The 24908-nt window shown below is 40.4% G+C and overlaps 2 non-coding genes across 2 annotated transcripts; both read left to right on the top strand.

Annotated features, from left to right (window-relative positions):
- Nucleotides 1-2284: 2284 nt before the first annotated feature.
- Nucleotides 2285-2391, top strand: LOC145557143 (small nucleolar RNA R71). Its single transcript, XR_014092199.1, has one exon. It is a non-coding gene; the product is annotated as a small nucleolar RNA R71 (small nucleolar RNA).
- Nucleotides 2392-22243: 19852 nt separating this feature from the next.
- On the top strand, nucleotides 22244-22350 carry LOC145557144 (small nucleolar RNA R71). The gene has a single exon (XR_014092200.1). It is a non-coding gene; the product is annotated as a small nucleolar RNA R71 (small nucleolar RNA).
- Nucleotides 22351-24908: the final 2558 nt, after the last annotated feature.

Genomic DNA, 24908 nt, shown 5'->3' on the forward strand with positions numbered 1-24908 from the left:
TGAGCCAGGTCTGGCGCCAAAGTGGTTTTGTGGTCTTCAGACTCTGTTTTGATAAATTATCTTTTTTGGATGATTTTCTCTATAAATATCGTATCAAAAACTCCGTTTTCATGGAGGGATTATCAATATTCTTTCACCAAGAATCTTCAATTCTCTTCTTAAAAAATCATTCTTTCTTTTCTAAAACTTTGTTTTCTCGAATACAAAATTCCGCATTCGCAAGATCTTGATACACCTAGTCATATTCGAAGTTGCCTTCGCCCTAGACGTGAAAGGTTTTAATTTCTGAGGGTTTGGTCCCAAATCTCTCTTTCAATTATTTAATTTGATTGTTTTGATTATTATTTTCCTTGAAGTTACTAACGCGTGTATTTTGTTATTAGAAAGAGGTACGAGGCATCCAAGTAAGTACTTTAATGCTTTAATTGATATTACGATGTAGATGTCATGTTTAGATTGTTATAATGATTCCTAGTATCATGTCTAGGGTAATTTTAATATCAAGTATGATTGCTACGATGCTTCCTATATTCTTCCTAATACTTATGATTGTTAGTATCATGTTAGGGTTAAAGATTTGATTTTTATTGCTTACTGACATGCTAGGGTTTGTTATTAATCTTGTTAGTATCATGCCTAGGATCTTGCTATGCTTTAACATGATTATAATTATGATTGATATTATTATTATTAATGATGTTGATTATTTATTATGTTGCTTGACACATATTATTTTATATTGTTATTGCTTGATCACCTTTTATTGCATGTTTAAAGGGAATTGGTACTTGCAACCACGCTTAATAAGATAATTAATAATCTTGTTAGGTTAATTGTGATTATAATTTCAAGTGATCGCCAATGATAGTTTATTTGTGCATTATATTCAACCAACATAGATTAAACAGGTTTAGGGTTAACCTATTGATTGTATGTTAATCAGAAAGCGCACATGAATACGAGCAGAATAAAGTAGAGGCCTATTATTAGGGCAGGTTCAATCTCTTTTAGGTTGGATTTGTACCTTCATCCCCGAACCCTATTTTGGTTCATGACCTTATGGAGTTGACGATCTCTTGGATCGTTAAGGGGTGTAACCTTCACCTCGTGAACGGTTTACAAGTTCCTTAAAAACTTGTTGGCGACTCTTTTGCTCTATCTTCTTCCCTACACATATGCAGGAACCTGAGTGATTAAATCAGTGAAAGGAACTGTTACCTGCAGGTTTTTCACAACCTCTAAGAACTTACCAAATTGTTAATCAAACTTACTCTTCAATTGTCTATTAGGGAACGGTAGTTTGATAACTGGGCTCTACACATCTCCTCCCTTATCCTGAGATTTACCCTGCAAAGAAGAATTAGAAGGGTTAGTATCTGTTTGTAGCCCTGGAGGGTTAGCAGGATTAGCGTTTGGTATAGAGGAATCTGGATCAGGAACTGGTCCATCTTCCTTTGACATAGGAGGTCCATCATAATGTGAACCACTCCTTAGAGTGATTGCATTGGCATGATCGGTAGGATGGATAGGTTGTGATGGTAGAGCTCCGTGCTGATGGAATTGTAGGGTAGATGAAAGTTGTGCAATTTGATTATCCATGATTTTATTGTGGACTAAAATAGAATCAATTTGCACATCCCTACTCTCCATATGCTTTTGCATATTAGTAAGCATTGCTCTAATTTCTATCATGGCAGGGTCAGAAGATGATGAGGGTTGTGCTTGGCTTTTCTGGCCAGAATTTGGATGCTAATATTTCTGCTGTGGTGGGGGTTGCTGTTGTGGTTGTTGCGGAGGTGGAGGGTTTTGTACATTGGTACTCCGGTACGAAAGATATGGATGGTTCCGGTAACCAGGATTATAAGAATTTGAATATGGGTTATTTTGCCTATAGGTTTGGAAGGCATTAACTTGTTCCATATAACTCCTACAATCTTGCTCCCAATGCCCTACAATTCCACAATTTTCACAAAAAGCTTCATTGTTAGCAACAACAGAAACATTAGCTACAGAGTTAGGAGTAGTAGTAAGATTATCTAAATTTTGACAAATAGACGTTAATTGAGCTTGCAAAAAGTATACGGAATGGACATTATGTTTTCCTTTATTTGTAAACCCTCTCGGATTCCCGTATTAGGAATAGTGTATTGCCATATCTTTGATAACCTGTCCTGCATCGTCCACATTTAAATTCATGAATCTCCCACTAGCTGCAGAATCTAGATACGATCTAAATGAGTTTCCAAGTCCATTGTAGAAAGCTTGGATCAATTGCCATTGTGCTAGATTGTGGTGGGGGCATTCTCTCTATAGATCCTTGAACCTCTCCCAAGCCTCGTATAAAGTTTCGTCGGCCTCTTGAGTGAAGTTCTGAATAGAACTCCTTAGTACAGTTGTTCTCTCTGCAGGGTAATATTTATTATAGAAATTCAAAGCAAGAGTTTCCCACTCAGTAATACCAAGTGCAGTTCTATTCAACCATTAAACCATAATTTAGCTTTGCCACATAATGAAAAGGGAAAAAGAATCTCCCTGATTTGGTCCTGCGTGACCCCGACTTGTCTAATGGTGTTACAATACTAACAGAAATCTACAATGTGAAGATTAGAATCTTCACCCTTAGCTCCACTAAATTGCTTCCTCTCTATCATAGTGATAAATTGGGGCTTGATCTCAAATTGAACTCCATCTAGAGCCGGAGTGGGAGTAAGGTGCGGGAATCTGTGAGCTTCGGCTGCGAGTAGTCACTGAGCTTCTTTTGGGCCGTCATCTCTGATTATGAATCTGAAGGAATTTCTGTGTCGCTAGAATCAAAGGGAGGGTCTCTTCAACTGTTATCTTCCTCAGAACCCGCCAGAATTTGTCTATAAAGATTCCTTTGCCTACGGAACGAGCGCTCGATCATAGGATTGAATGGAATGTAACCTGATCTGGAACACCTGGGCATAAACAAGGAACAAAAAGACAAATATGAGAATTGCCTCAAAGAACTAACGTTCTCTGAGGAAAGAAGGGATAATCTAGACTACAAAAAATAATCTAAAAATAAAAATAAAACCGTTTCCTCGGCAACGGCGCCAAAATTTGACAGGCTCAAGTCGTAATCACCTAATCAAAACTAAAACCTAAATCCACTAACTATGTAGATAGGGAAGAAGGGTTGAACCACAGGAAAACAAGTCAATTTACTCCTAATTAATTAAATGCAATCTAAATTATCAAGTAACAACTTGTTATAAAAAGGTAATTAAATACTAAAAGGTAAGAGTAGGAAGGGTATAAATCAATGAAGGGAATAAATCAATGAAGAGAAAACCTAGGGCATAGGTTCACTAATAAACAATATTCCAGGGCAAATCATAATAAGCAATTATCAAACATCAATTAACCAGATTATAAAGGGCTTTCGCTACGTATTATAATCACAGAGTTAATTTACCGATATTAAATCTCATCTCTCGAATCTCGACTTAACCATTTATAAATTAATCCGCCTATTGAAACTAAGCCTAAACATCAATTCTCATATGTCGAATCTCGAATTAATATTGCTAAACTCATACAATTAAATCTGGCCAAACCTAATTGCATAGCATTAAATCAATCAAAAGGAAATTAATCAAGCATTGATAATCAACAATCACAAATTACTCCTTCATATTATTTATTAGATCCCCCATAAACCCTAGAAATAAAACTACTCAAGCATAATTAAATCTAAACTAATCAAAACAATAAAGCAAGACATGATGAAAGGATTAAAGAAAATAACTAGAATTAAAAGAGAAGAAATTGTTACCAAAAGAAATCTGGATTAAGGAATGGAGTTAAGAACAAAGTTGAGAGAATTTTAGAGAGAAAATGTTCTAAGTAGAGAGAGAAAATCTAAAAGAGAAGGTAATAAAAATTACGTACAAAAATCATACTTAAACATCCCTAAAACAAATCCTAATTGAAAAATAACAATCTCGACAATCAGGTCTTCCAAAAACACGCGCCCGATCTGACGAAAGGTCGCCCGATCGGGCCCGCCTTTTTTCCTTCGCCCTTGCTGATGCGCCTCGCCCGATCGAGCTTACGCTCACCCGATCGGGCGCGCCTTCTTGGTGCTGCTTCTTTGTGCGCGCCCGCCCGATCGGGCGCAAACTTTCCCGATCGGGCCCAGCTTCTTCTTCGAGGCTTGGATTTCGATTGGGCTCGATTCTTCGGCCCAATCTGGATCTCCTCTTCGGATCTTGAATACTCGATCCAATTACCCCGGTATCACTTACCGAGCCCTTAATCACCGGCTCTAACCGGTCTTGGGCTTCAAAGACGGTCGTATCCTCCTAATACCGAGCCAGAAATATGCGTTCTAATTTCGACCGGTTTTTCGTATTGTTTGCTCGATCCTGCTTCCTGATTGAATTTTTTCTCATTTTTCTGAAACCCATATGTGTTCTACATATGGACATAACCCTTTGGGAATTCATGCTCTATCTACCCGATTGAACGCTCCTGGCAACAAAGGGTACATCTGAGAGGTTGAATTCACCAAACCATGGAAGTGAGTTTTTTCTAAAAACTCGCGGTGTCCTATCCACACGCGTTAACCCTTCACGGTTAGGCTTCTACGCGGTGCATCTGGACAATTAACCATGGACCCTATTTGACTAAACCATATCCCGAACTTTAGAGAACTAGAGCCATGGTTAGGTTGCGAACTCATTGCACCATATTGTGCCTACTTGACTAATTGTGCATTATTTGTTGTGCATATATATCTTATGCTCCTCTTAACCGTTTGTTGATTTGTGTTGAGATTATAATTAATGACTTAAAGAAATTTTCCTAATTAATTAATTAATTATTTAATTCGAGTCAATAAGGTTTTTTCTTCTTTTAATCGGAATTGACCTAGTACGACTTTAGGCATACCCCAGTTGACTAATAATATCGAAAACAGTCCCAGACCGAGGCTCCAATATTGGTGCCAAAATCTGAGCTGTAGCTCCACTGTATGGTGTGTAGCGCCAGACATTTACTAAAAAGTCTGGCGCCAACCACCATATTGTGACGCCAGTCCTGTCGCTTGGCCGACAGTTCGGATTATTTGTCGAGTCATCACCTAATGTCTAATTAATCAGTTTCCTGTTTAATTCGGTTAATTTTGCTGGCAATAATGCTTAATTGAATTAATATTCGAGTTTAGGCACTAAGTTCCATGGTCTTATACAAGAGTCCAAGCATGTCACTTACACTCAATACACACACCAATACACATGTCTTGACCATGATTAGGAGAGTCTTGTGTGCGCGCGTCATTTTTCGTCATTTTTTTAGGGGGGTAAGTCGGATATTAATCCTCCAATAAATAATAATACTTAAGTTCCCTAAACACATGTACATTATTGCTCCCTAAAATATGCATACTTTTTACATACCCTTTTTTTTTTTTAAATAAAAACCATAAAGTCAAATTGATTCGAGTTAAGTAATTAAAGCGCAAACTGGCTTAATTTACAGCGCGTGGTCAAGAAAGGAAGGACGATTAATCAGAGATAACCTCTTCGTACAAGTCCAACTTTTCGACAAACCTATAGCCCGCAAGAGAAAAGCAAGAGTCATAATGGCAACTCAAGAAGAAGTCAATGACCTCAAGAATCAACTGGCTACTGTAACTGAGACACTGAAGCTTCTCGCACTTAAGATCGAGGATCCCGCGAAACAACAACAAATGGACCTCATGCAAGATAGCCTAAGCAAGTTGTCCAGCGACTACAAGTTTCAAGAACTCACATCCCAAGGGGTCTCGGTGGATAAAGATCTTCTTCCGCAAAAGTTCAGTGCCAACGACATCCCAAAATTTAGGGCAATCGACAACCCCTACTTCCATCTAAGGGCATTTGAAACAATAATGAGTATCAAGGGTATCGATAAGAAAGTTTTCCCTTCTCTGTTCTCGCTATCTCTCGAGACCGTTTGCCAACAATGGTTCTTTTCTCTTGAAAAAGAAAAGACCTCTACCTGGGAATCCATAGCAAACGCTTTCGTTGATAGGTACAAGTGCAACGTTCAAGTCGAAACCGACCATAGAAAACTTGAAATCCTCAAACAGAAGGAAAATGAAGGCTTCACATCTTTCTTTAACAAGTGGAGAGAAACCTCAGCTAAAATGATCGAGGTACCAAGTGAAAAAGAGTCCGTGAGACTGTTCATTAAAAACCTCCAAGAAAAATATTTTAAGCATCTTAAATATCAAAATAACCTTCATACCTTTAAGGCTGTTTATGATATTGGGATTAATATCAAAGATGACTTGGCTAAATCTAAAGCTGCCAACAATAACTCCAACAGTGGCTGGAAAGAAAAGAAGAACGACAATCCTTCTTCTTCCAAAACTGCCCACTCAAATAATGTTAGCACCTTTAATCTAGGAGAAGTCCTCGCCATGAATAATCAAGGACAAAAGAAACCGTTTAGGAGAAACTTCACTTCTATTGGCATGAGTTATGACACCGCGTTTGATCGATTAAATGCAAAAGGTCTTATAACTCCCATTGGACCATTTGGAGATCCACCAGTCGAGAAGAGGTCGTCTAATTGGAACCCCAATGCACATTGCAAATATCATCAAGGTAGGGGCCATTCTACTGAAAGCTGTTGGAAGCTTAAGGAAGCTATCCAAGACCTAATTGACAGTAACAAGCTACCACTGCCCCCTGCCAGTAAGAAGCCGAGTATTGACAATGTACCTCTAGCTCACACATTGGCTATCTCCGATGAAGAAAGCGAAGTTGACCCCTCGTCTCTCATTAAGCCTGTCAAAGCAACCAATGTCGAAGAGGAAGAAGAAGAGACCTTTTTCAATGTCGAAGATAATCTTCCAGAACCAGCAAATGAGGTAGAGATACGAATACTCACATTGTATCTGAGGGAGACATCGCAACTGTTACATGAAACTCTCAAAATTTTGAATGAACTTCACAAGGAATATGATGAAGAACCTAAGAGAGAATTCACACCAGTAAAAACGACTTATGAGGCAAAATACTTTCCCTTACAAGTCACCGAAAGACCCAAGAAGAGCAATAAAGTTTATACTCCAATTGGGATCCCGTATACACAAATGTTTGAAATGCTCTCCGAGAATGGCAAGGTCAAACCTCTCGAACCGAGACCATTTGAATCATTAAAAAGGACAGATAGATATTACTGTCAATACCATCAGTCAGGAGGACACACCCTAGAAAACTGCTTCAAGTTCAAGGATTTGGTGCAGAAAATGATTGATAGAAAGGAATTAGTCCAAGTTCAACAAGAAGAGGACATAAATGTTAATGGAGTATGGGACAGTGATGAAGAAGATGTCTATCTAAAAGACATATTAGGACCTTCACCTTCTGTATCATACACCACGGACGACATTTGGGCTGAAGAAGATTCATCAATAGACGTCCTCACAAGATCCGGGAGAATACAACCTCCCGTTTCAACACAACCTATGCCTACTGTACAACAAGTTCCCATACCTATCATCGAAGACAATGACATCATTAAACAATTCAAGAAGACAAAAGTCGAGATGAATGTATGGAAGCTTCTGGCAACATCTCGAGAACACAGGTTAGCTGTGATGAATGCCTTGGATAAAATCGGGATAGATTCTGACACCACTCCTGAGGGACTAGCTAACTTCCTCACGAGTGATCTACCTAGTCCAATTAATCTAATCACCTTCTCTGATAAAGATTTACCCCCGGAAGGTGACAAGCACTACAAAGCGTTAAACCTTACAGTAGTCTGCAAAAGAATGAATGTTCCCATGACTCTTGTAGACAATGGATCGGCTATTAATGTCTGTCCACTTAGGACTGCAAGGATGCTCGGCATAAAGGATGAGGATTTAACTCCGTCCACACAAGGAATAAGAGCTTACGATAATACTCGACGTCAAGCTCTTGGAAAAATAACCCTAAATGTGACGGCAGGAGCAATAGAACATGCTACTACCTTTCAAGTGGTAGACATCAAAGCCTCATTTAATCTGTTGTTAGGACGCCCTTGGCTCCATGACCTAAAGGCCGTCCCTTCATCTCTCCACCAACAAGTGAAAGCCATAGTTGGAGGAATCCCCATCACCATTGATGCTTCGCCAATGAGGATCAAATCAATAGAGAATCCAATCATCAACGTGGAGCACGACGAAGATGATGAAGACCTATGGGGCTTTAACGAAGAAGTCTCCTTAATCCAAGAGGAAGAAAGGACATCTCTTTGCCACGACCCCCATTCCAACATGATTATCAACACTATACTAAAGAAACAAGGACACTTCCCTGGGATGACCTTAGGAAAGAAGAAGGGGATAGCAAAATCTATAGAGTCACCTGGCCTCCCTAAGCTAGATACTTTCGGACTTGGTTTCAAACTGACTCGGAAAGATCTCAAGCGAGCCCAGGATAAACTGAAAGCACATAGGGACGCTCGTATTCAAAAGAAAGCAATTCCAATGGATCAGTACCCCCTTACGCTTAATAGTCAGTTTATAAAATAAGGAGAGGACTATCCATGCCATGAATTTCCCGAACCATTTGTTGTAAATGGCATACAACAACCAGGATTCGAGATTTTCTTGGATTGCTACTTCATTGACAAAATCCCAACTCCCGTTTATAAGGAGAAAGCACCCCCATGCTTTGACTTTAACGTCATGGGATTACTGTTTGGGCGAGAAAAGAATGAGTCAGTTTATGAGGAAGACAACTCTTCACTCATTCAAACGGTCCTACAAAGCGAAAACTTTGACCCCTCAAAGCTAATTACTCCAGCTGAAGGATTATTGCAAGGGTGGCGCAAGACTATCAAGGTGACTACTCCGAGTGGAAGGAAGATATTGATCACGACAGGGCAAGGGCCGATGTTTGAAGAATCGTCGGAGTCAGAGTCAGAGTCTGAGTCAGAGTCTTTCCCTTTAGAACCTTCTAAATCTTTAGCTATAACGCTCCCCTTCCTATTTCTTCTCCTAGGATAGTTAGTGATCCAGTCCCTGAGGACATATCACTCTTTTATGTAATGATCTCAAAGTACAATAATATCGCTCATTCTTCTTACTTCTCGTGTTCTTCCCTAACCCAAGATGACGAATATTACTTAGCTAACGATGAAAAAGATAAAGAATTTATTAAAGCAATGGAAACACTTGAAAAGAAAACACCAGTAATTGAAGAGACTGAAACAGTTGACATCTCAAATGATTCAACTCATAAAAGAGAAGTTAAAATCGGACTAACATTGAATAAACAAGAAAGAACCGATTTGATTAACTTGCTTAAAGAATTTATCGATGTATTTGCTTGGTCATATGAAGATATGCCAGGCATTAACAGAGAAATAGCTCAACACACTATACCATTAATCCCAGGAATGAAACCTGTAAAACAAAAGTTGCGTCGAATGAAACCCGACGTAGCACTTAAAATAAAAGAAGAAGTTCAAAAACAAATAACTGCAGGTTTCATCAAGGTATCCAAATACCCCGAATGGGTCGCCAACGTCGTCCCAGTTCCAAAGATAGACAGAAGGGTAAGGATGTGTGTCGACTATCGAGATCTAAATAAGGCAAGTCCAAAGGACGACTTCCCTTTGCCACACATCGATATTCTGGTAGACAACACAGCAAATCACGCGTTTCTCTCATTCATGGACGGATACGCAGGGTACAATCAGATTCTCATGGCGGAAGAAGACATGGAGAAGACAACTTTCATCACACCATGGGGCACTTACTGTTACACGGTAATGCCATTTGGGTTGAAAAACGCAGGTGCTACTTACCAACGTGCAGCAACTGCCTTGCTTCATGACATGATGCACCAAGAAGTTGAAGTATATGTCGACGACATGATTGTGAAATCAAAGGATCGTCCAAGCCATCAAGTAGCCTTAAGAAAATTTTTCGAAAGGTTAAGAAAATACAATATGAGGTTGAATCCATCAAAATGTGCTTTTGGATTCACCTCAGGCAAGCTCTTGGGGTACGTCATAAGCTCTAGAGGGATAGAGATAGATCCAACCAAGATTAAAGCAATCATGTCAATGCCACCGCCCAAGACCGAGAAACAGATTCGAGGATTCATTGGCCGTTGCAATACATAAGTAGGTTCATATCAAAACTAACAACGATATGTGAACCAATCTTCAAAAAGCTCAAGAAGAACATACCAGTAATATGGGATGATGAGTGTCAAAAAGCCTTTGACCGGATCAAAGCCTATCTCGCAAATCCTCCCGTATTAGCGCCAGCACTTCCCGGAATACCTCTTAGGTTATACTTGACGGTTACCAAGGAGACAATGGGAGCCATGCTAGCACAAGAGGTAGAGAACAAAGAGAATGCAATCTATTACTTAAGTAAAAAGATGCTCGAATACGAAACACGCTATACACCACTCGAGAAATTGTGCCTCGCTTTGGTGTGGGCCACAACTAAGTTGAGACATTACATGTTGGTGCATACCGTTTTCGTGATATCTCGATTAGATCCACTCAAATACTTGTTCAAAAAATCAACACTCAATGGACGTATTTCAAGATGGATAGTCAACTTAGCCCAGTTCGATGTGCGGTTTATGCCACAAAAAGCTATTAAAGGATCTGTGGTGTGAGACTTTCTGGCATATTTTCCAATAGAAGACTCAACACCAATACAGGACAATGAATTTCCAGATGAAGATTTGATGGTCACCGAAGATGATACTTGGACCTTGTATTTCGACGGAGCCTCAAACCAAAAGGGATGTGGTGTCGGAGTGCTACTAGTATCACCTAAGGAAGAACATGTCCCAATCTCAATAAAGCTTGATTTCGACGTTACCAACAATGCTGCTGAATATGAAGCATGTGTGGTAGGCCTTGAAACAGCTCTGGCATTGGGAGTAAAGAAGTTAAGGATATTCGGAGATTCCTCTCTAATCATCAATCAAATATCTAAAAAGTGGAAAGTAAGGAGCGAAAGCCTAGCCCCTTATCAAACCTATCTGGAAACTCTTACCAATCAGTTAGAGAAGGTACAATACACATATCTACCTAGAGAGGAAAACCAATTTGCCGATGCCTTGGAAAGATTAGCCTCAATGGTTAGGATTCCCACGGATATCGAGCAAATGCCTCTAACTATCGAAAAAAGGCACAAACCAGCATATATACAGGCTATAGAAGACGACAATCCAGTCCAAGATGAAGATGAAGAACAAGAAGAAGAACCATGGTACACAGACATTCTCAACTACGTCACCAATGGAGAATACCCTCCTCATGCTGACAAAAGAACAAAACGAGCCTTGAGACTTTTGGCCTCTCAATATGTACTCATAGACAACGAGCTACATAAAAGGGTACCTAAAGGTCGAGCTCTCCTATGTGTAGGGAAGGTGGATGCACAAAGAATAATGAGAATGGTCCACGAAGGAATCTGTGGAACTCATATAAATGGCAAAATGTTAGTCTAGAAAATAATGCGAGAAGGGTATTATTGGACTACCATGAATAGGGACTGCCATCAATATGTGAAAAGATGCCCTAAGTGTCAAATTTATGCCAATTTACAGCACGTTCCTCTATCTTTGCTCTACACCTACACGTCACCTTGGCCATTCTCTACATGGGGAATTGACATAATTGGCAAGATCACTCCTCCAGGGACAGGAGGCCACGAATTTATTCTAGTAGCAATTGATTACTTTACAAAGTGGGTTGAAGCGCAATCATATGTTAAACTCACTGCAAAACATGTAGCACTCTTTATCGAGAGGAATATCATTTGTCGATATGGAGTCCCACATGAAATGATAAGTGACAATGGAACTCACTTTCAAGCCGAATGTGAAGATTTGCTACACAAATACGGTATCCAACATCATCATTCGTCCCCTTATAGACCTCAAGCAAACGGAGCAGTCGAGGCAGCTAATAAGTATTTAAAGATTATCATCGAGAAAATGACAGAAAATTATAAGGATTGGCCTGACAAGCTTCACTTTGCATTGTGGGGTTATCGCACGTCAATCCGTACGTCAAAAGGAAATACACCATTTTCTTTGGTATATGGAATGGATGTCGTACAACCTGTCGAACTAGAAATACCATCTCTGCATATTGCGCTAGAAAGTAAACTCGATGAAGTCGAATGGACTAGGGCACGATATGAAGAATTGATCCTACTCGACGAAAAACGACTAGAAGCTCTACATCACACTCAGTGCTATCAAACTCGTATGGCTAGACATTTTAATAAGAAGGTCAAGACAAGAAATATCAAAGTAGGAGATTTGGTATTAAAAGCGCTAAGAAAAAATGTTTTAGATCCAAGGGGAAAGTTTAGACCTAATTGGTCTGGCCCCTACATTGTCAAAACAATCCTGTCAGGTGGTGCAGCAAAATTAACTGACATGGATGGCAATGAATTCTCAAACATGACCAATCTTGACCAACTTAAAAAATAATACCCATAATTACTTGAGTAGGACACTCAAGAGAGCTACGTTCGGCCTGATTCCTTAGGAAAGGATACGTAGGCAACCCATTACGGGTGCGGCCACTTTATTTTTCGATATCTCCGCGTTCCAGAATCAACAAAAGTCAACAAAAAGTCGGAAAATTATTGGCATCACAGAACAGAGTCTGGCGCCAGCCAAAAGCCATTAGCGCCAGACGATGGAGTTGGCGCCTGGCGCCAGATCTCAATACCTGGCGCCAATCTGAAGTTACTGACGCCAATTGAGTCATAAAATCTGGGCGAATTTCGGTGTTTTTCGGAAAATTTTCGACTTCCGTACTCGAAGAATTTCTGGAAAATTAATTTCTTTTCGGTTTTTCATTGCTTTAATAAAATAAATTTAAAGTAACAATTTAATTGAAAGCTGAAATTTCATTAATGAAATAAAATTGCATTGTTAATGGAATTTAAATAAGGTTGAAATAAATTAACTTTAAATAAAAATTAAGAACCTAATAAATCTAAAGATAAGCAATGTTCTAGTCTTTCTTCTCCTTCTTTGCCCTTTTCCAGTTCTTTTCCGTTTCCTCCTCTTCATCCATTACTTTAGCCAGTAGGCATCCTTTAGAGGACCTACATTCAATTTTAGAATAGATTGTTTCTCCTTCAGCTAGCACCCCATGCTTCTTTTCCACCCAAGCCTTCTTGTCTGTAGCTTTCCTTTTCCTCTTGTCTTTAGTAGTATTCTTCTTCTTAGGCATTGTAGGTGTTTTGAACTCAATTCTTGCACCTAAGCGTTCCTTGACTGGTGTCACCCTGTCACCTAGACGATTCTTCACGTCAGCTCTACCTTGATCAATGGAAGACTTCTTCAACAACCACTTCTTTACATCATTAGGTAAAGAAGGGGGAACCTTTTGGGTAATCACTTCCCATAAAGGTCTAGCGCTCCAGTAAGTGTCAAATTTGTCTACTTCTTGAGATATGGGATACTCATAGGGAGGACGAAGATCCCCGGAAGGAATATTTTGAAGCAAACCATATTGTCTTTTTACTCTGCAGGGGTAATAATATGTCATGCGAGACAAACTTGGAAGACGGCAGAAAGGTTGCTTGTTAACACCAACCATCCTTTTTATTTTCCACCATGGGATGACCCACTTGATAGCAAAATCACGTGATTCAAAGAATTTCTTCCACCCATGGCGCCCAATTTTAGGAATGCGTTTCTTCCTTCTCACAAAGCAAGTGGGCGTATAATTTTCAATGTCGTCCGGAGGGCTAATTAATCCTAGCCTCTCCATTAGCCACATCTGTATAAAAAAAAAATTAAAAAAAAAAAAAAAAAAAAAAAAATTCAATGCAAATAAATTAATATTACAATACAAAAATATATTTTTTAATTTCTATAATTAAAAATATTATTTTTCTACCTGTAATAAAATTGGAGAGCCGCGAAGAGGTGCTTTTGGGTCCCTTTTCAATTCATCTAGACTATGCATAGTCTCTCCAACTATCAATGGCATTGGATTTCTCCCTGATTCAATCTGTTCTAGCACAGTGGTTATAATTGATTGTCCATCATTAATTTTACCACTACTAAGACAATATTGATTAAGCATGCAGAATAAGAACGCCCTTCTTCTATATATGTGAAAAGATCCAGAAAGCGGTTTATCAAAATAATAGCGTGCGAATTCTTTCAAGTTCACTACATTGCCATCTACTATTTTTGATAAATCCCTTTCCTTCAAGTTAAAGAAGCGCTCAAAATCCTTATAGTAATATGCATCTACCCTGGGGATTACTACCAGGTCTATTGCAGGGAAGCCTAAAATAGCACCAAATTCCTCTGGCAAAGGGCTAATTTCATCATACCCTATTCTAAAACAATGCGTATCAATGTTCCAATGTTCTAAAGCGGTATGTATGAAGTCTATGTCTAGATCTACCCCTTTAATGCCATAAATTCCCCCCAAGTGAAATAAATCCAATTCTTTTCTTTCTCTAGCATTAAGAGATCGACACCATTCATGAGAATATTGGGTGAAAGTTTTAGTGGCTAAAGACATGATAATTATTTTTTTTTAAAAGAGAAGAATAATTTTTTCGCTGGAATTTTGTGAATAATCGGCTGAGCAGGGGGCTATTTATGCACAAATTACGAGGAATTTCAATCTGAATGAAATATGGAGTCAGCGTCCATTGACGTCATAACCCCGATATTGGCGTCACACAACAGCTTATGGCGCCACACGCTATTTGTAGCGCCTGGCGCCTGGCGCCACGCGCCACAGGCTGGCGCCAGCTGGCGCCAAGTCAGCAAGACAGTCGCGCGTGCTCAGTTTGCGTTTTGATATTAAATTGGAGTCAGTTAATGGCTTTATGGCCCCGTTTTAATTTCTTCTAAATATCTTTCTATCCTCTTCTTAATTAATTAAATATAGCAAATTATTTTTGAATTTTATATTAATTTTCGAATATCAGCTTTTTTCTCCGTTTTATTTTCTCCTTTATATTTTCTTTTTGGGGGAGAGAGTCGAATAATACCCTCCATCAATAATAAAAATGACGGAATTTTTGCGCAAAATTGTTTTCACATTTGCACACACTAACATAATAATAGATAATAATGAATTTACAATAACACAACATAAAGTAAAAAGTGTCTAAATAATAAGTCAAAGGCAAAGTTCTATAAAAAGTCAAAAAAAAAAAAAAAAAACATATACAGAAGCAAACTACGGCGCCGGAGGACGTAGGCCCATCATGCCATAAAACTGCGCCGTCCGAGGAGTCACCTCTTCACCAGCTCCGGCCTCAGCACCAGCTCCAGCCTCCGTAGGAGGAGGGAAACTCAAAACAAGACCACTCCAGCCAAGGTCAACCTGAGGCTGAGACCGCGGAGGTTGCTGCGATGACGAGCCAACCTCGTGCATCCCACCACCTCTGAAAGCCGAGGTAGCTTCTCCTACCGGTGCAGCAGGAGCACCCTCAGAAGAAGACCCTGAGCCCTTAGCAACGTCGGCTCGAGCAGCCTCAGAACGACCACCTCTACCTCCGGACGAAGTGCGACGACGTCTCGAGCTAGACCTCGCCGGCTCTCTCCGCCCCTCAGGCCTCGTACGGGTGTGAGAAGCAATCGGCTGACCCTGCAAAAAGAATTAAATCAGAAACAAGGTAAAAACTGAAGCATAGTGCAGAAAATAATAGTAAAGAAAAGTCACCTCTCGGACCGCGTCGTCTCGACGACTGGTAGCTGCATTCCTCATCCGAACGAGTTGGCTCCGGAAGGCATCTATACATCGTGCCATAGCCGAAACCACCTCGTGTGAGAACTGTCAAGGAAAAGTAAATCAGTAAAATGCATGATAACTGAATACAAGATTCTGAATTAGAACTAGGCTTACCCTAGTCTGGTGACGAGGAATCGACCGCTCCACAAAGCGCTCGCCCTCAGGAGCCGGAGAAATCATCTCCTCGATCGGCCCGTACATCCCCTGGTAGTTGATGGACATACGAGGTGGCACAAACTCAGTGGGACCATCCTGATGAAACAGAAAGAAATCAACAAGGTATTACTTGGGGGCTACTCAGCGAAAAACAAAAAGTTAAGGATCTTACCCTCACATCCTCGGCCGGTACAGGGGCTGGAGCCAACAAAGGAAGTAGCTCCTCAGCATAACTCCGCCCAAGGATCACATGGGACCACCAGAGGGAACCAGACTCCTCATCCATGCTCGAAAACTCTCTCTCGTCGAACATGTGACGTGGTGGAGGAGCAGGAACGACAAAAGCATCGGAGGAGTGCTGTCTAGCAACTCTTTCTCCTAAGTACACAACCGCTCCGTAGGTCCCTAGAAAGTAGCGGCGCTCAACAGAGTATTGTGCGGCTAATCCAGGGACTGTCCAACCGCCCCACGGTCGGTATACTACCTCAGGTCCCTATAAAAAATACCAATCGGGTAAGAACATGTCTAAAACATCACAGAAGAGCAAGATAAACACTAAAAGTCGTACCGAGATGATCCGACTCCGGACACGTGCAGTAGACAGGTTCACATGGTGGCCGCCCCAAGAGGCGCTCACCGGATACCCCCTCGGCGATGGTCTCGCCGGCGCAATGGAAGGAAAGTACTCATAGAACCAGATCTACAAAAAAAAGCTAAAGCATGAGTAAATGCTGCCTAACATGTAGGGATAAACTTTATAGGGAATAATGTTTACCTCTACGACTTTCCAGAAAGCAGACAGAGCCACGTTCGTCCTAAAGGACCGATGGCGACACGAGTCCCTCGGTGCGCGAACGAAGTCAGTGTAGGCCAAGCTGGCCCAGTCATAAGTCCCGATCCGCTGGAGATCGCGAATAGCAGGGAGGTAGTAAAGCAATGCCCTACTACCCCTGTCGGGGGAGAGTGTCCCTGACAACAACATCAGCACAAAGATGCGCACCCGCTGCTCTCGGGTGGTTGCATCGTCATCAAGAGCCGCTGCCAGCGTCGAGCGGCGAATCCCTCTAGCGCTGAACTGAGTCGTCTCGACCTCAGCTCGGGCCCGAACAGCAATCGGCCCCAATAACTCCTCGACCTCTAGAGAAAATACATCGATACCGCCGTCGAATGGCAGCGGTACAGAAGAAAACTCCAGTTCTGTGATGAGACTGAAGTTTGTAGGAGTGACCATCATCTCGCCCCATGGAAAATGAAAAGTGTTGGTGGTGTCCCAGAAGAACTCCACCAGAGCGCGTACTACGTGGTGACCCCCGCTGGAGGCAACCATAGCCTCGGAGGTCTCGAACAAGGCAACCAGTCCGCAAGACTCCCATAGGAGTCTCGTTTCTCGATCTCTGGCGATGTGCATCCTATACAAATCGCCTAGACCATCACAGCCAGAGCCGTGATGCCGTGTCCTCCCAAGCTCGGTTCCCCGTCTCACCCTCTCAGAAATGTGGTGGACAGGGGAAAAGAACAAGGTCTGCTCATCCCACTCTGGGAACAGACCAAGCGAAGTGGACGGTGTGGTGTCGTCCTCCACGGGCTCATGCTCCCGTCTAGTGTTTCGGGACCGTGAACCTGAGCCTCTTTGTCTAGCCATGCTACATTGTGCAGAATCATCATAAATTAAGGTTCTATAGTATCTAAGGTTTGCCTAGCCGCATGATACTATGTTCGCAAAAACAGAGTACGTAGTACTAAAACAGAGCACAAATTCAAATTGAGTATGACAGCATTTTTTCAAGCAATCAAACAATTTCTTGCAACACTATAGTGATTATTGTGACAAATTGAACGAGAATTGCTAGCAAAAACATCAAGAACAAGCCACATTGTTCTTCACGACCTTAAGAGGTCCAACAATGGCGGATTGCTCATTTCTTCACCAAATTGAGTCAAACAAGTCTCAAATTACTCCCAAAGCAATATACAAACATAAACAAGCAATTTCATGGCATAAAACTTGATAAAAAAAAGCAAATTGAGCATTGTAAGTTTCGAATTTTCATGAAATTCGTGAATGAATATGCCAATAATTCATAAAAACCGGTGTGAGTTGGAGGAAAACTTACATAGATCGGGAATATGGATGAGAAGAGCTTTGATTTGCAACCAATTTGAGCAAATTCGGTTGAGAAACGAATGAGCAACGATCAATTGAAGTTTCGACTTCTTTCGAGCAGCGTTCGCAACAAACCAGAGCAAGAAATGAAACGGGAATTTAAAGTGATTCCCGTGCTGACGCCAGTCCCTAGGCATTGGCGTCACATTCTGTGCTTGGCGCCAGACGCCAATTTCAGCGCATGGCGCTAATTCCATATGGCTGACGCTGATTGTTTTTCAGCGACGCCAAAGCAGCCAGCCACCTGTTGGGGTTGTGCTAGCCTTCTGCAATATATTTTAGGTTCCTTGGTACGCCAGTTAGCCCCTCTAAGCAATTTGACATGATTAGGTAATCGGCTTGATTACGTAAAGTGATCGACTTGATGAAAAGATCGTCTCACTTAGCTTAAAGCGCCTAAGCATTGGCTCATTAACAAAAGGCACCGACATATAGGTTCAAGAGCAAAAGGCACCGACATATAGGTTCAAGAGCAAAGGGCACCGACATACAGGTTCAAAGCAAAAGAGCGCCGACGTACAGGCATAACAAAAGCAAAGTTCAGGCGAACTTTTAAAGATCGACAGGCGTGGATCTTCGGTATTTTCCTTTAGGAAATTATCGCATTAAATGGGGATGACTTCAAGAGAAGATATCGTCGGCGGAAAGTTGTCATGAACAACTGAAGGTAATTTCAGGGCGAAATTGTCATCGATCATAGTTCCTGAGGCATGGAAGATGATCATAATGCGGATGAGAATTATTTCAAGAGAAATAATTTTCGATGATATTCCCTTGGACGTGGAATATTATCACAGCGGAGAGGATAGTTTCAGGCGAAGCAATCTTCTAATTTGGAAGCAGTTACAAGGCGTAGCAGTTTTCAAGCGGGATGGCATTCTCTAGCTTGCAGGAGGTCGTCAAAACAACAGCAGCAAAGCGGCAACATGTGGTTACTTTCAGAGACGTGTGCTCGACGGTGCAAGATACGCGTTTCTTAACTCTTTTATCTGTTTAACTAATGCTAGTTTTGCAGGTATCGGCGTTACAAGATTGATTTAGGATCGCAGAACGTTCTGAATCATTCTCCGTCCCAATCGATACTTTGGCTTTCGTTTTCGAAACTTGCGTTTCTCCAAACTCAGTCAAAGTGGGGGCTTCTGTAGACACCCATTTGTGTCTCTCCAAAACCAAACCCGGTGATGAGTGCCTTTCACGTCGAATCATAATCGAATGAAACGAAAGTGTGGAAAGGTCTAGTGTTGCGGAAAGTTTTATTTCTTTTTCTCTTCTTCCTGTTTTTGAAAACTTTATTTTAAGAAAACAGCCAATCCAGTTTGGTTGGTCCATGATATGGGTCCAATAGTTGTGTAGTTGGATGGGGCTTGCAAAGACCTTTCCAACGATATATTATAAGCCCAATTCCGATGAATATTGAGGAATTTATGGCCAATTTACTAAACTGGGCCCGGTTTGAGTTTTAAGTACGGCCTAATGATCTAGGGGAGGGCCTAATATGATTTATCATTCTTAATGCAATTAGGAATGGTTTTTAGTCTTCTAGAACATTCTAGAAGGTTCTTATCATTCTTAATTCAATTAGGACTCTTCAGAGTTTTAATTAGATTAAATTGCATTTTCGACTGAAATTATATTATTTTATCTTCCAGTACGGTAAGTTTATCAGATTTTCGAAAACGCGTTGAAAGCCGATTTGGCGTCCAACCCCAGGCCTTGGCGCCTGGAACCAGGATTGGCGCCAGACGCCAGCATTGGCGCCTGGCGCTAGCCACTGGTCCTGGCGCCAATGAGCCAGGTCTGGCGCCAAAGTGGTTTTGTGGTCTTCAGACTCTGTTTTGATAAATTATCTTTTTTGGATGATTTTCTCTATAAATATCGTATCAAAAACTCCGTTTTCATGGAGGGATTATCAATATTCATTCACCAAGAATCTTCAATTCTCTTCTTAAAAAATCATTCTTTCTTTTCTAAAACTTTGTTTTCTCGAATACAAAATTCCGCATTCGCAAGATATTGATACACCTAGTCATATTCGAAGTTGCCTTCGCCCTAGACGTGAAAGGTTTTAATTTCTGAGGGTTTGGTCCCAAATCTCTCTTTCAATTATTTAATTTGATTGTTTTGATTATTATTTTCCTTGAAGTTACTAACGCGTGTATTTTGTTATTAGAAAGAGGTACGAGGCATCCAAGTAAGTACTTTAATGCTTTAATTGATATTACGATGTAGATGTCATGTTTAGATTGTTATAATGATTCCTAGTATCATGTCTAGGGTAATTTTAATATCAAGTATGATTGCTACGATGCTTCCTATATTCTTCCTAATACTTATGATTGTTAGTATCATGTTAGGGTTAAAGATTTGATTTTTATTGCTTAGTGACATGCTAGGGTTTGTTATTAATCTTGTTAGTATCATGCCTAGGATCTTGCTATGCTTTAACATGATTATAATTATGATTGAAATTATTATTATTAATGATGTTGATTATTTATTATGTTGCTTGACACATATTATTTTATATTGTTATTGCTTGATCACCTTTTATTGCATGTTTAAAGGGAATTGGTACTTGCAACCACGCTTAATAAGATAATTAATAATCTTGTTAGGTTAATTGTGATTATAATTTCAAGTGATCGCCAATGATAGTTTATTTGTAAATTATATTCAACCAACATAGATTAAACAGGTTTAGGGTTAACCTATTGATTGTATGTTAATCAGAAAGCGCACATGAATACGAGCAGAATAAAATAGAGGCCTATTATTAGGGCAGGTTCAATCTCTTTTAGGTTGGATTTGTACCTTCATCCCCGAACCCTATTTTGGTTCATGACCTTATGGAGTTGACGATCTCTTGGATCGTTAAGGGGTGTAACCTTCACCTCGTGAACGGTTTACAAGTTCCTTAAAAACTTGTTGGCGACTCTTTTGCTCTATCTTCTTCCCTTTTGGACGCCACCGTACTTTAGTGTATGATCACAGTGGGGTTCAAGCTAGTGGGATTTTTAAAGGCTTGAAATTATTCCCTACACATATGCAGGAACCTGAGTGATTAAATCAGTGAAAGGAACTGTTACCTGCAGGTTTTTCACAACCTCTAAGAACTTACCAAATTGTTAATCAAACTTACTCTTCAATTGTCTATTAGGGAACGGTAGTTTGATAACTGGGCTCTACACATCTCCTCCCTTATCCTGAGATTTACCCTGCAAAGAAGCATTAGAAGGGTTAGTATCTGTTTGTAGCCCTGGAGGGTTAGCAGGATTAGCGTTTGGTATAGAGGAATCTGGATCAGGAAATGGTCCATCTTCCTTTGACATAGGAGGTCCATCATAATGTGAACCACTCCTTAGAGTGATTGCATTGGCATGATCGGTAGGATGGATAGGTTGTGATGGTAGAGCTCCGTGCTGATGGGATTGTAGGGTAGATGAAAGTTGTGCAATTTGATTATCCATGATTTTATTGTGGACTAAAATAGAATCAATTTGCACATCCCTACTCTCCATGTGCTTTTGCATATTAGTAAGCATTGCTCTAATTTCTATCATGGCAGGGTCAGAAGATGATGCGGGTTGTGCTTGGCTTTTCTGGCCAGAATTTGGATGCTAATATTTCTGCTGTGGTAGGGGTTGCTGCTGTGGTTGTTGCGGAGGTGGAGGGTTTTGTACATTGGTACTCCGGTACGAAAGATATGGATGGTTCCGGTAACCAGGATTATAAGAATTTGAATATGGGTTATTTTGCCTATAGGTTTGGAAGGCATTAACTTGTTCCATATAACTCCTACAATCTTGCTCCCAATGCCCTACAATTCCACAATTTTCACAAAAAGCTTCATTGTTAGCAACAACAGAAACATTAGCTACAGAGTTAGGAGTAGTAGTAAGATTATCTAAATTTTTACAAATAGACGTTAATTGAGCTTGCAAAAAGTATACGGAATGGACATTATGTTTTCCTTTATTTGTAAACCCTCTCGGATTCCCGTATTAGGAATAGTGTATTGTCATATCTTTGATAACCTGTCCTGCATCGTCCACATTTAAATTCATGAATCTCCCACTAGCTGCAGAATCTAGATACGATCTAAATGAGTTTCCAATTCCATTGTAGAAAGCTTGGATCAATTGCCATTGTGCTAGATTGTGGTGGGGGCATTCTCTCTATAGATCCTTGAACCTCTCCCAAGCCTCGTATAAAGTTTCGTCGGCCTCTTGAGTGAAGTTCTGAATAGAACTCCTTAGTACAGTTGTTCTCTCTGCAGGGTAATATTTATTATAGAAATTCAAAGCAAGAGTTTCCCAGTCAGTAATACCAAGTGCAGTTCTATTCAACCATTAAACCATAATTTAGCTTTGCCACATAATGAAAAGGGAAAAAGAATCTCCCTGATTTGGTCCTGCGTGACCCCGACTTGTCTAATGGTGTTACAATACTAACAGAAATCTACAATGTGAAGATTAGAATCTTCACCCTTAGCTCCACTAAATTGCTTCCTCTCTATCATAGTGATAAATTGGGGCTTGATCTCAAATTGAACTCCATCTAGAGCCGGAGTGGGAGTAAGGTGCGGGAATCTGTGAGCTTCGGCTGCGAGTAGTCACTGAGTTTCTTTTGGGCCGTCATCTCTGATTATGAATCTGAAGGAATTTCTGTGTCGCTAGAATCAAAGGGAGGGTCTCTTCAACTGTTATCTTCCTCAGAACCCGCCAGAATTTGTCTATAAAGATTCCTTTGCCTACGGAACGAGCGCTCGATCATAGGATTGAATGGAATGTAACCTGATCTGGAACACCTGGGCATAAACAAGGAACAAAAAGATAAATATGAGAATTGCCTCAAAGAACTAACGTTCTCTGAGGAAAGAGGGGATAATCTAGACTACAAAAAATAATCTAAAAATAAAAATAAAACCGTTTCCTCGGCAACGGCGCCAAAATTTGACAGGCTCAAGTCGTAATCACCTAATCAAAACTAAAACCTAAATCCACTAACTATGTAGATAGGGAAGAAGGGTTGAACCACAGGGAAACAAGTCAATTTACTCCTAATTAATTAAATGCAATCTAAATTATCAAGTAACAACTTGTTATAAAAAGGTAATTAAATACTAAAAGGTAAGAGTAGGAAGGGTATAAATCAATGAAGGGAATAAATCAATGAAGAGAAAACCTAGGGCATAGGTTCACTAATAAACAATATTCCAGGGCAACAAGCAATTATCAAGCATCAATTAACCAGATTATAAAGGGCTTTCGCTACGTATTATAATCACAGAGTTAATTTACCGATATTAAATCTCATCTCTCGAATCTCGACTTAACCATTTATAAATTAATCCGCCTATTGAAACTAAGCCTAAACATCAATTCTCATATGTCGAATCTCGAATTAATATTGCTAAACTCATACAATTAAATCTGGCCAAACCTAATTGCATAGCATTAAATCAATCAAAAGGAAATTAATCAAGCATTGATAATCAACAATCACAAATTTCTCCTTCATATTATTTATTAGATCCCCCATAAACCCTAGAAATAAAACTACTCAAGCATAATTAAATCTAAACTAATCAAAACAATAAAGCAAGACATGATGAAAGGATTAAAGAAAATAACTAGAATTAAAAGAGAAGAAATTGTTACCAAAAGAAATCTGGATTAAGGAATGGAGTTAAGAACAAAGTTGAGAGAATTTTAGAGAGAAAATGTTCTAAGTAGAGAGAGAAAATCTAAAAGAGAAGGTAATAAAAATTACGTACAAAAATCGTACTTAAACATCCCTAAAACAAATCCTAATTGAAAAATAACAATCTCGACAATCAGGTCTTCCAAAAACACGCGCCCGATCTGACGAAGGGTCGCCCGATCGGGCCCGCCTTTTTTCCTTCGCCCTTGCTGATGCACCTCGCCCGATCGAGCTTACGCTCACCCGATCGGGCGCGCCTTCTTGGTGCTGCTTCTTTGTTCGCGCCCGCCCGATCGGGCGCAAACTTGCCCGATCGGGCCCAGCTTCTTCTTCGAGGCTTGGACTTCGATTGGGCTCGATTCTTCGGCCCAATCTGGATCTCCTCTTCGGATCTTGAATACTCGATCCAATTACCCCGGTATCACTTACCGAGCCCTTAATCACCGGCTCTAACCGGTCCTGGGCTTCAAAGACGGTCGTATCCTCCTAATGCTCGTAGTTGCTTCTTGAAAAACCCTGAAAACGCTCCAAATGTGCAATTTCCTACAAAACTCAAGCAAAGCTACAAAAACACTAGAAAACACAAATTAGTAATAAAAGTGGCTCTAAAGAGCCAAAAACACCACTAATTATGACCATGGGAGGGGGGGTAAAACACTATATAAATTGGACATATCAATTCTCTCTCCACAATACTTCTTCTTCTAAGCCAACATTGATGGCCTTCCTCTACCACCAAATTCTTGCCCATTCCCCCTCCCATCAACCTGCCGCCCCTCTTTCTTCCCTTTTCATTTTTCTTCTTACTGACCACGCCTGCCGTTTTCTTGGTTTTCGATGACGGGTGGGTTTTGAAGGTGGGTTTTTGGGTTGTGTGGATGGCGTAAGGTGGTCGAAAATCAAGGATGGGTAGGTTTCGAAGGTGGGTTTTTCAGAGGTTGTGTGGGTAGCCTGAGGCTGTCGGAAGTCGAAGGTGGGAGGTTTTGTTTTGGGTGACGGTAAATAACTAGGATGACAGTAATTTAATGCTACAATGACAATAACGCATACCCTATTTGACAACAATTTTTTCAATTTTGTAAATAACTGTTACAATTATATCTAATTTGAATTG

The sequence above is a fragment of the Chenopodium album genome, chromosome 8 (assembly GCF_948465745.1).
Source record: "Chenopodium album chromosome 8, dcCheAlbu1.1, whole genome shotgun sequence".
NCBI classification, from domain to species: domain Eukaryota; kingdom Viridiplantae; phylum Streptophyta; class Magnoliopsida; order Caryophyllales; family Amaranthaceae; genus Chenopodium; species Chenopodium album.